Source organism: Cebus imitator, unplaced genomic scaffold (assembly GCF_001604975.1).
Source record: "Cebus imitator isolate Cc_AM_T3 unplaced genomic scaffold, Cebus_imitator-1.0 Scaffold767, whole genome shotgun sequence".
Classification (NCBI taxonomy): Eukaryota; Metazoa; Chordata; class Mammalia; order Primates; family Cebidae; genus Cebus; species Cebus imitator.
Genome location: NW_016108082.1, coordinates 21145 through 33370, shown reverse-complemented (window position 1 = coordinate 33370; position 12226 = coordinate 21145). Strand labels below are relative to the sequence as shown.

The 12226-nt window shown below is 36.2% G+C and overlaps 1 protein-coding gene across 2 annotated transcripts in view; it reads left to right on the top strand.

Annotated features, from left to right (window-relative positions):
• The window catches only part of ANKRD46 (ankyrin repeat domain 46), a 31126-nt gene that overhangs the window by 5021 nt on the left and 13879 nt on the right, over positions 1–12226 (top strand). The window lies entirely within an intron of this gene.

The window sequence follows — 12226 nt, the reverse complement described above, 5'->3', positions numbered from 1 at the left end:
TTTTGAGATAGAGTCTCACTCTATCGTCCAGGCTGGAGTGTAGTGGCACAGTCTCGGCTCACTGCAACCTCTGCCTCCCAGGTTCACACGATTCTTCTGCCTCAGACTGGTGAGTAGCTGGGACCACAGACACATGCCACCACACGCAGCCAATTTTATTTTTAGTGGAGATGGGGTTTCACCATGTTGGTCAGGCTGGTCTCAAACCTGACCTCAAGTGATCTGCCTCAGCCTCCCAAAGTGCTGAGATTACAGGCATGAGCCACTGTGTCCAGCTAAGTACTTTTTTTTTTTCCTCGTGTTTTTTTGAGACGGGGTTTGGCTCTGTTGTCCAGGCTGGAGTGCAGTGGCACAATCATGGTTGAATACACCCTCCACCTCTTGGGTTCACGTGATCCTCCTGCCTCAGCCTTGAGTAGCTGAGACAATAGGCACACACCACCACGCAAAGTTTATTTTAAAATTGTTTTGTACAGATGGGCTTTTACTATGTTGCCCAGGCTGGTCTCGAATTTCTGGGCTCAAGTGATCTTCTTGTTTCAGATTCCCAAAAGTGCTGGGACTACAGGTGTGTGTCACTCCACCCAGTCAAGTACTTTGTGAAATTAAACTGGCAAACAGACATTAGAATTACCAATGTAAACTTTAAAACCAAAATCAGTTACAAAGGAATCATTATTTTCCAAATTAGATACTTTTTTAAAGTGCTATTCAGGTTTTCTGAAGCTTCCCTTCCTTAACAAGGATAGAACTCCACCAAATTGGTGTTTAGAAACCTTAAATAACTTAATGTCTGACTCGCCAGTACACTGTTAGAGAAACAATTCCAAGACCAAAACATGTTGAATAAACAGAAGGTATACACTAATTTGATTTACAAATGGACAGCTTTCCTGTCTCTAGCTCTCTCATGGTGCTTTAAACACACATATGCCCTAGAAATCCTATCCAATAAGTGGTATTTTTAATAAATTTCTAAATAGAATCAATTAAAAGATTTGTGCACATTGTTATTTAGGTACGGTGCCGAGTAAATCAGAAACAAGTGCAAGAGCAGAAATGATTTATTTAGCTGCCTTTCTATATTGGGTTTTTATGACATGAGATACTCTGCTGTATTTTATTTTTTAAGCTAAACATATTAAAACTAGCCAAATAACCTATATTTTCTTTTATTACATTACGATGCCTTTTTTTGTTAGCCTAAGTTTTGTTTTGTTTTGTTTTTTGTTTGTTCGTTTGTTTGTTTTTGAGACGGTGTTTCGCTCTGTCTTCCAGGCTAAAATGCAGTGGTGCAACCTCAGCTCACTACGTTCTCCGTCTCCTGGGTTGAAGCGATTCTCCTCTCTCAGCCTCCTGGGTAGCTGTGACTATAGGCACATGCCACCACACCCAGCTAATTTTTGTATTTTTAGTGGAGATGAGGTTCATCATGTTGCCCAGGCTGGTCTCAGACTCCTGACCTCAAGCAATCTGCCTCAGCCTCCCAAAGTGCTGGAATTACAGGCATGAGCACCGTGCCAGGCCCGCTTAAGTTTAATTTAAAAAAAAAAAAAATGTTCTGAATGTGACTTTGTTTAAACAGTTTATATAGACATTTTAACTTTGGTCGCAGTTTTATCAGTCAGTTTTTTCCAGTAGCCCAGCAGTACTGCTACTTTAATCTAAATCTGCCTCTCTGCCTTAGGAGAGCCTCAGTCTTTTGTCTGTATTTTACCCGTTGACTGTTAATGCTGATTTTTTTTTTTTTTAAATATATCCAAAACTGTGGATTGCTTATAAAAGAGTTTTTCCATAATAGGCTTATTTTTATTTCACTTGTTTATTTAGAATATCTTTATAACTTGTTCTTCAGGTTATCTCCTCAATCAGTTCCTAGAATTTACCCAGCCCTCAGTCAGTGTTCAAGCTCCTATGCTGAACCTGAGATTTCTTAGGCCTTAATTCAACTCCTTCTCAAAAAGAGTTAAACATCAATGGACTTCACCCTTCTTTTGACCTTTGTCTTTTGCTGAAACACGTACCACAAACAATATTTTTTTTCCTTTTTAGGAAGCAATAACAGAAGCATGTGAGTGGAAATCAAATAGTAATGACCACTTCAGATTCTGTGTCATTTATATTTTGTTCTAAGTAACAGAAAACCTAATTCAAACTGTCTTAAAAAGATACTTTATTGATATCTATAATATGAAAAGCTCAGGGCTTGGCCCTGTTTATCTGTTCTGCCTCACACTGTATACTTGCTATCTATGAAATATATATCAGAATGACAAAAGCAATTTTAGATGTCTCATTTACTCATCATATTTTTAGAAAAATAAAGTGAACGTAATTCTCTGGTATTCCAAGCAGAGTTTTATTGGACTGGTCACTTGCTCACCTATAAATAAACCTCTATAGCTAGGGGAATGTGATATGTTACATGGCTTTAAATAATGAAGACTGACCCCTTCAAAGCATATGAGCAGTGAAAAGTGATAGAGTTGGAAACCAATGGAACAGGTAGGAATGGAGTCTAGTTAGGCAGTGGACATCTGAGGAAATTAAAAACTCATAGTTGATTTTCAGTCAAAATAATATATTCATGTTTGGGCACATGGCAATAATTGATGTTAAAAAAAAAAAAAAAAAAGCTCCGCAGTGCAGTCAGAATAGTAACCATCTCTATAGAGTACAAGCACAAAGTAATGAGTGAGCCTATAGCTGGTTTGGAATTGGCCAAAATAGAAATCATGAAATATCTAATCTCAGACCAAAAGAAATTAAATTAGAATTTGATAATGGAAAGATAGCCAGAAAATCGCTGAATACTTAGAGGTTAAATAACACATTTGTAAATAACATAAGTCAAAGAAGAAATCTCTAGAGAAATTAATAAATATTTTGAACTAAATGAAAGTGAAAACATAGCCTGACATTTGTGGGAAATAGCAAAAGCAGTGCTTAGAGGAGGAAAATTTAAAGCATTGAATGCATGTATTGGAAAAGAAAGATCCAAAATCAATCATCTAAAGCTTCCACTTTATGAAACTAGAAAAAGAAGAGCAAATTAAACCCAAAGTAAGTAGAAGAAAAGAAATAAGAATTAGAACAGAAATTAATAAAAATTGAAAATGATAAATCAATAGAGAAAATCAGTGAAACCAAAAGCTGGTTCTTTTAAAAGATCAATAAAATCAATAAGCCTCTAGCCAGACTAAGAAAAGAGAAGATATATTGCTAATATCAGAAATGAGAGAGGACATCACTAGAGATCCCATGGACATTAAAAGGATAATAAAGGAGTACTATGAACAACTCTCTGCCCACAAATTTGATAACCTAGATGAAATTCAATTCTTTGAAAAGCACAGTCTATGAAAATTCACACAAAAAGAAATAAACCATCTGAATAGGCCTGCATTCATTAGAGAAATTTAATAAAAAATTCATAACCTGGCAAGTACTAGAGCCCAGAAAGAAAATAACAAAATAAAAAAAAAAAAAAATCTATAGCCTAAAACAGGATCAGGCCCAGGTAGGTTCACTGGTGAATCCTGCCAGACATTGTTTAAATTTTCTCTATTTTTATATGGTTTATTTTAAAATGTTTCACTTTATTCTTTTCCTAATTTATATTAGAATGACAGTGTATGTTTAACACTTGTATTTTTATAAATTTATGGGTTTTTAATGTTCTGAAATGTTACTAATTTTTTACTTCAAATGTGTTGAACGTTTAACTCCTTAAAACATTCCAGGCTGGGCATAGTGGCTCACACCTGTAGTCCTAGCATTTTGGGAGGCCAAAGCAGGAGGATCACTTGAGCCCAGGAGTTTGAGACCAGCCTGGGCAACATAGTGAGACCTCCCCATCTCTTAAAAAAAAAATTGAAAATTCTTATTTCTAAAAATTTTTGTGGATACATAGTAGGTGTATATCATATTGCATTTCTATCTAATATGTACCTGCTTATGGAAGGAGTCAACAAATGTTTCTAAATATTCCTATTTCTTGGACCTTAAAAGATGTTCAAGAAGTAGTCATATGAACATGATTGCACCCATCTAGCACATAATCTAGAGCTTGGAAAGGAACAAATTACAACAGAATTGTGAAAAACTATTATGTTGAAGATGATGTATAGTGATACATTGCTTAATGACAGGTACACACATTCTGAGAAATGCACCATTAGATGATTTCATTGTTGTGTAAACATTGTACACTGTACTTACTACACAAACCTAGATAGCAGAGCCTACTGTACACCCAGGCCATATGGTATGGCCTATTGTTCTTAGGCTACAAACCTATATACAGCATGTTACTATGCTGAAGACTGTAGGCAGTTTTAACACTGTGGTAAACATTCGTGTGTCTAAACAGAAAAGTTACAGTAAGAATACTGTATTCTAATCTTGTGGGATCATCTTCATATATGCATCGTTGACCAAAATGTGATTATGCAGTGTATACTGCATTTTATATTTTGACAGTGAATCATGAATAGGACTAGAACCTTTGGGGATGAGGGGTAGCGTGTAAAGTAGCAAAGCTACAGCCTTTCTGGTCTCAGTGTCCTTTATAAAATTATGAGATTGAGTTAAATAATGTTGGATGGCCCTTCCAGCTCTAGAATTTTATGAAAATACAGTCATGTATAGCATGGGCATGTAACAGGCCACATCCTCTAGATTTGTGTAAGAACTTAAGGACATCCTGTGATGTTCACATAACAGTGAAAGCACCTGACGATGTAGTTCTCAGAACATATACCCATCATTAAGTGACACATGACTACTACACTTAAGCTTCTTGTTAGAGTACAATCTCATACCTTCAAACTTATTTAGGGTGAAGCCTGGTTTAAATTTTGCAGACTATTTAGAAAATAAGGAATATTTTACAAAAACTGCAATTCTTATATTTTGAAACAACGCAATAAATGAGTAAGTTAGAATGCCATTAAATAGCACTTTATATAAAGTCCACTAAGGTGGGTTTAATGAGGTTTAGATTTCTACATAGGCCTGTAATCATACGTTTGCTTTTAATTTTCTTGATAAAATTTTTTTAAAAGGAAAATTGAACTTCATCCCAATTTTGGATTTTACAAATTCACAGTTAGAATTATGGTAAATAACTGCAAAATGGCACAGAGAAACTTCAGAGGTACAGTCTTCTGGCCTTATCCCATGCTAGATGCTGAAGTTGAACCTGAAGCCTACGCAGGCCACAAGGTGGCACCCTTAGGCCATATAAATAAAGTGCTGTTGCAACTAGAAAAAACAATTTTAAAGAATCATATAACTATTATGTAATGATACATTATAAACTGAAAACCTCCTGAGGAGGAAGTCCCTTGCTAAGAATTTTAAACATGGTAAAATTACATAGTAGAGAATTACATTCTATGATTTTAATATCTTAGAATGAAATAAAATACCCAAAATAACCGCTGTTCCTTTTGTGAACAATTAATTTTGATTTGTCTTAAGCCAATACCTTTGGTAAAAGTTGAATTGTAACTAAACTTTAATAATGCAAACAAGTAATAGTTAACATAAATATGGCCGGAAATATATTAGAAATCCTTGTTTGGTGTTTTTTGATTTCCTGATGGAGGAAGAAAAATCTAGGTGTTTTCTTGTTATCCCAGCCAGTAAGAAGTACTTGAGAATAATTGGTCTAAGAATTTAGTCACCTGTGAAGTAGAAGACTTTTCCAAAAATATTTTATTGTTATTTTCCCATACTTTACAAAGTTTACTTTGTATGAGGTGATTACAAAGAGTTAATTTGGCTTATGTGTACTAGACTATTTTCTATAAAGTAAAAGACATTTCCAGGTATTGTTTCTAAAGTTGAAGAAGAAGTTCACTTTGAATGAAATGATTGTAGAGAGTTATATGGAATGTGCACACTAGACTAATGTTCTCCCTTATGTTTGATGAATTCATTAAACAAAAAATCTTATGAAACTTAGTGACTTTTTTTTTTTTTTTAACTCATGAAATGAGTATAATGATAGTATGCATGTACCTTGTAGGGTTTCTATGAGGATTAAGTGAGTTATTACAGGAAAAATACTTTGAACTGTGCCTGCAATATAACTTAATAAATGTAGAATATTGTGTATCTCAACTGTTGCCCAACAATTATTTGCATAGTAATAGCAGACATAACAAGAAAAATTTTTTTTTCTGTTTTCATTAAGCTTAGTTCCAGAAGAACACATAACAAGAATTTTTTTTTTCTGTTTTCATTAAGCTTAGTTCCAGAAGAACATCTGCTAAGTAATATCTGACTGAGTTTTAATTATTATATGAACTTAACACAGTGAACTGGCCTTTTTGTTTTTGTTTTTGTACAAACAGGGTCTCGCTTTGTGGTCCAGGCTAGTCTCGAACTACTGGGCTCAAGCAATCCTCCCACCTTGGCCTCCCAAACACTGGGATTATAGGTGTGAGCCACTGCACCTGGCTAGGGGGCCTTTCTTTAAGTATCATTCTGTAATTCACATACTTCAAATTAACCTCACACCTTTACTGCATTAATAGTTTTAATTATGAAATTATTGATAGCTTTGTATTGAAGACATCACAGAATTAAGAATTTTAGATACAACCACGTTAGATTAAAATGTTGGAAATACCACAAAATGTGTGTTTTTTACAAAGTTGGATATAAAATAAAAATATATCTGTTTGTGGTAGATCCACATCTGCCTAAAAGTTGCTCCAAAAATTTGAACTTCTGTTATTTTTGAGCCTTGGAAATAAAACTCAGAAGGTTCTGCTTATAAATTTCTTCCTTCTAATGTTCTTCATAGTACTGGGATATCCTAAAACAATAGTGTTCTTAGTTCCTTCTTTTATTTTCTTCTTCAGAAAGAGAGTAACCCTTTTCCTTTTTTAAAGAATCCAAGTAAATATACACATATATTGTCTTTATTTAGGACAGATCACACTGAAAGGTTAAAAATTGGGGAACTAGCCATATGATCAGTGAGAATTTACTTACTAGGCCCTTCTAATATAATTTTCCAAAAAATAGAGAAATAAGGATCTTAAGTCCAGCCTAGTTGAGGATGAACCATAAAAGAATCTTAGAAGTTTTACAGTAAGCAAAGAAAGCATTGCATCAAGATTGACCGGTTAGGGACTGGTTCCACAGCCATGCATTAGACAGCTTTCATCTGCATCACAAAATTCTGTTTACATTTTGATTAGCCAAAAATGTCAATGAATCTATGTAATAGGAAAAATACAGGATAAATTATTGTTCAGTGTGCTAAGGAATTCAATAAAATTGTGGTACCTTACATAGAATACAGTCATCTTTTAGTATCCTTGGGGGTGGGTTTCAGGACCTCATGCAGATACCAAAATTTGCAGATGCTCAAGTCCTTGGTACAGAATGATATAGTATTTGCATATAACCTAGGCACATCTTTCCATATACTTTAAATCATCTCTAGGTTACTTACAATACCTAATACAATGTAAATGCTATGTAAGTAGTTGTTACACTATATTGTTTAGGGAATAATGACAAGAAAGAAAGTCTGTACGTATGTATACATATTCAGTATAGATTCAGTTTTTCCCCAAATATTTTTGATTCATGGTTGATTGAATTATAAATTTGATTCATGGTTGTGTGCAACTTTTAGTTTCTTCTCTTTTTTCATATTTATTTTCTAAAACTTCTTACAATGCACTGCAGAACTAGTCATAAGAAAAAAATATCACTTGAAAATCCTGTAACAATGAACTTAATTGAGTGTACATTCAGGAAAGAATTATTGGATTTTCCTATGTCTGGACTTCCAAGAAAAATTAATATACCAGGCATCGCAGTCAGCCAGTTTATGTAGACAAATCAGACCCATTTCTTGCCTTTTAGAAACATATTCTGGCAGGAATTTTAGGACAATTGTGAACAAGCAAAAAAGTTTTATCTGAACAGTTTTCTTCTGGTTATCTTGACAACTTTCAGCAGCTTCATGGCACATTGGACATATATAAACTAAATATGAAATAGTTGCTATTTAAATAGCTGCTGAAGATAGGCAGACTAAAGAAATATATTGTTAATGTTTTGGGCATGATTTGAAATTCTTAAAATTCTTAGTTGCTCACAGCTAAATTTGCTTTCAACATGGCTTTTTTCCTTGCCCAATATCTTTGGATTTTTGCAGAGCTCAGGTTTTAAAAACAGTAATTTTAAAGTACTAGCAGTTAGGATTTAATGACTTCATTGGAATTTTTGTTTTATAGTTCTCTGAGACTATTTTTTGAAACAGCTATATTCTCTTAAAAGGATAAGAATAACCAAGTGATAGAATCTAAATTTGGGGGTTTCATTTACTGTGTATCATTCATTTTTTCAGTTTTAGTTCTTTTCTTTGACATTAGAAAATTGCAAAGGCAATAAGATCTGATAGACTATCTTTCCAGCTATGCCGTTGTCTCCTTGCATTTTGCTGAAATGGCTGGTGCTTTGATCTCTGACCAAAATTACTGGTGTAGGCATAATGTAGTCAGTCCATTTGAAGCAAGAATGTGGCACTTAGTCTTGCTTTTCCAAATGGCCTTTCCAAATGAAAAATCAGTCTATTATGTATTCTTGTTGATGTTGGATATAGAACAATTTTTAGTTATTATATCATAAGAATATATTAATAGAACATATTCTCCCCATTAGTCCTTAACCATTAAGAATACTATTATATCTTAAAGTTTTATAGATTGACCTAATATTGTAGATCCAGAATTTGAGATATAAAAGAAAATTAGGCATGGCTTTTCATCAAGTCGGTGAATCACAAGTTTCCATCAAAACCTTTTTATTGTTGTTTGGATTGGGACAAATGTGCTGGTTGACATAAGAAGCTCTTGTTGTTGAGATCTAAGTGACCACATTATCTCAAAGGATGAATGACTCCATCCTCCTCGAGTCTTGCAGGCAGTGCCACAGAGCACAGAGAGGAGTCTTAAATGTCAGGCTGCATCAGCCCTCTAAAACCTGACCCCCAAAGTTCTGCTTTTAACAATCCCAGCTTGTCTGCCTCTAAACCAGTCAGTGGACACTGTTCCTTATGGACACTTTTCCTTGGGAACCAGGGCCCTGGTCAGCGACCGGCATGCTTTTTGGGCTGTGGTTATTCCCCTATTGACTGTTCTTGCACTAGATTGTGGTTTTTCCTCTGGTTTTCTTGATAACTTTCAGCAGCACATGGCACATTGGAAATATATAAACTAAATATGAAGCCCCACCCTGCCGCTTAAAGCACTATGGTTGAAGGAACCAGTTCTTTTATTTTTCTTTCCTGAAGGTCTTTACTCCCCGCTAGATGTCACCCACTAGCAGAAGCTGCTCTGTTACCAGGGGATCAGTGCTCTTTCTGTGCAAGCTGCTCTACGGTGGAGGATGGTCTCCCCAGAGCTGTGGCTAACCTGAAAAGGATAGTAACTTATTTTTTGAGTGCTAAGTCATACAGCTAGTAAGTAGCGGAGCTGGGGTTCAAACCCAGGTAGTCCAGCTCCACACACATTCCAGGTGGAGTAGCCAAGTTCTTTTAACAGCATCTGACAAGAAGAAAATTGTCTCTCTATGGTACACTCCTAAGAGTAGTACCTTTCAGGAGAGTCAGACTATCACATATCTCTCCCCCCTGCTTTTTCCACCTCTAAAAGCAGGCTTCATTATGTTTACTTAGGTTTCACATCCATTCACAGGGGAACAGACTCAGTCCTCAGTGAATCTTGAAAGATTACTGGTTCATTATTCACACTTTTATTAGTGCCTCTAATTCTGTTTGTAGAATGGTTCTTACTAAACACTCCCTTTGGTACATACCAGTACATCCACCTGTGCCTGTGCAAATGTTTGGTCCTACAAGTTCTTAAATAACCTGATACCCAGACAAATGACTCCAAAGATGATCTAGAATGGGGAAAATAGACACCTTCATGGTCAGCAGTCTTTTAGTCACAGTCTTTAGGCCTTTGTAGACTCACTGGTTGCTCTCTCTCCTGATCATTATCCCAGAGAAATGAAGATTTACGTTCACATACAAACAAATGCTTGTAGAAGGTTTAATAATGGCCAAAACCTGGAGTCTGGTGATTAAGGTCTAATTGAGGTCTTGGAAGTTTTCTTGGTAGGTTTCTAGTAATTTAGTCTAATGAATTTGTTTAATATTAATATGAAATCACACAAATCTGTAATTTGTTCAAGTGTATTTTCTTTTTTTTTTTTTTTGAGACGGAGTTTCACTCCTGTTACCCAGGCTGGAGTGCAATGGCGCGATCTCGGCTCACTGCAACCTCCGCCTCCTGGGTTCAGGCAATTCTCCTGCCTCAGCCTCCTGAGTAGCTGGGATTACAGGCGCGTGCCACCATGCCCAGCTAATGTTTTGTACTTTTTGTAGAGACGTGGTTTCACCATGTTGACCAGGATGGTCTCGATCTCTTGACCTCGTGATCCACCCGCCTCAGCCTCCCAAAGTGTTGGGATTACAGGCGTGAGCCACCGTGCCCGGCTCAAGTGTATTTTCTTATGGGCCATTGTCATATCAAAAGAAAATGACAGGCCAGGTGCAGTGGCTCACACTTGTAATTTCAGCACTTTGGGAGGCCAAGGTGGGTGGATAACCTGAGGTCAGGAGTTCAAGACCTGCCTAGCCAACATGGTGAAATCCCGTCTCTACTAAAAATACAAAAATTAGCCAGGCATGGTGGGACACGCCTGTAGTCTCATCTACTGGGGAGGCCAAGGCAGGAGAGTCACTTGAACCCGGGAGGTGGAGGTTGCAGTGAGCCAAAATCGTACCACAGCACTCCAGCATGGGTGACAGAGTAAGACTGTCTCAAAAAAAGAAAAGAAGAAAAGGAAAGAAAGAAAATAGCAGAAGCATTGTCTTTCTTGTGGATTTAAGAGAACATTAGGATTATTTGGCGGCATAACCATATGAACTATAATTCTATCTCCAGATGAAAACCAAAATTTATTCTTTTTCTATAATGTGAACTCTACCACATTCAGAATAACCCACTTGCACCATTTTAATTAACATCGAAAATGGAAGCCAAATCATACATTAGAGACAGACTGTACTCATTAAAAACTCAGCTGTAGTGGTCAGGTTAAGAGAAGAAAATACTAGGCTTTGGGTAAATACAGAGTATTTGTCTAAGGAAGTCAAATTAAGTGGCTCCATGATAGGAAGTTTGTCTAAACTGATACTGTAGTATCGCAAAAGTAGGAAATGAGGAGCAGAGGTATTTTGTGTATCACCGTGTCCTCATGGCATTTACTGACACTGGTTCTCACATACAGTTTGTCAGCCATGTCATCAGTTCCAGCCTAGCACCGATAGCCCTTATGACACAACCTAACTTACGTATTGTTGATGGAGCTTTGTAAAAGACCATTAATTATTTCCCTTTATAAATTTGTTCACAGGGATTTGATAATGGTGAGCATGGATGGCCAGTAAAAAGTTAACCTGTATTTCAACCTGACCAGGAATGTGGGATTTGGACTTGATAGCATGGTACCTGGCACTTTTCAGGCACACAGTAAATGTTTGTTTTATGAACGATTATTGCTATTTTTGTGGTCCTTACTGCCTGCTCATGACCCTGCTTCCACAGTCCCTCCACAGAAGAATTCAGTGGGCAGACAGGGTGCCCTCATAGTCTCTCTCAGTGCAGAGGGGTGCAGCCTGGGTGGAAAAGCACCACAGTTCAGGGGAAGCAGGGTCAGGCGACGTAAAGAAGATCACAGATAGATTTGGTCCAGGTTTGCTTTCACACTGAAGAGACAGGGAAGGGAACAGATTTAAAGAGATTTAAGTATCAGCATTCAAGGTAGATTAGAAATATTTTTTCTTAAATGCATCATTGTGGTTTAAATGTAAGTATCAGCTTTTTAAACTTTTATTTTTTTCCTATTATGAATAGTATTTCATTTCTAAAAATGCTTTTGTCGAATAATCTGGGATCTAGCCTCCATTTATAATGTGAAAAATATGCATTCTGAATTCCAAGTAATGACTGAGAACGAATTTTTGGAGCCCAATTTGTTTTTTACTGATGGCACAGGACTTGATTGTTATTTTTTTATCTTTCTGTCTTGCTTTCTTGTTTGTGGGCCACGGAGCAGCTTCTGTTAAGCTCTTCTTTGCTTCCTTTTCACTACTTTTTTTTTTTTTTTTTTTTTTTTTTTTTTT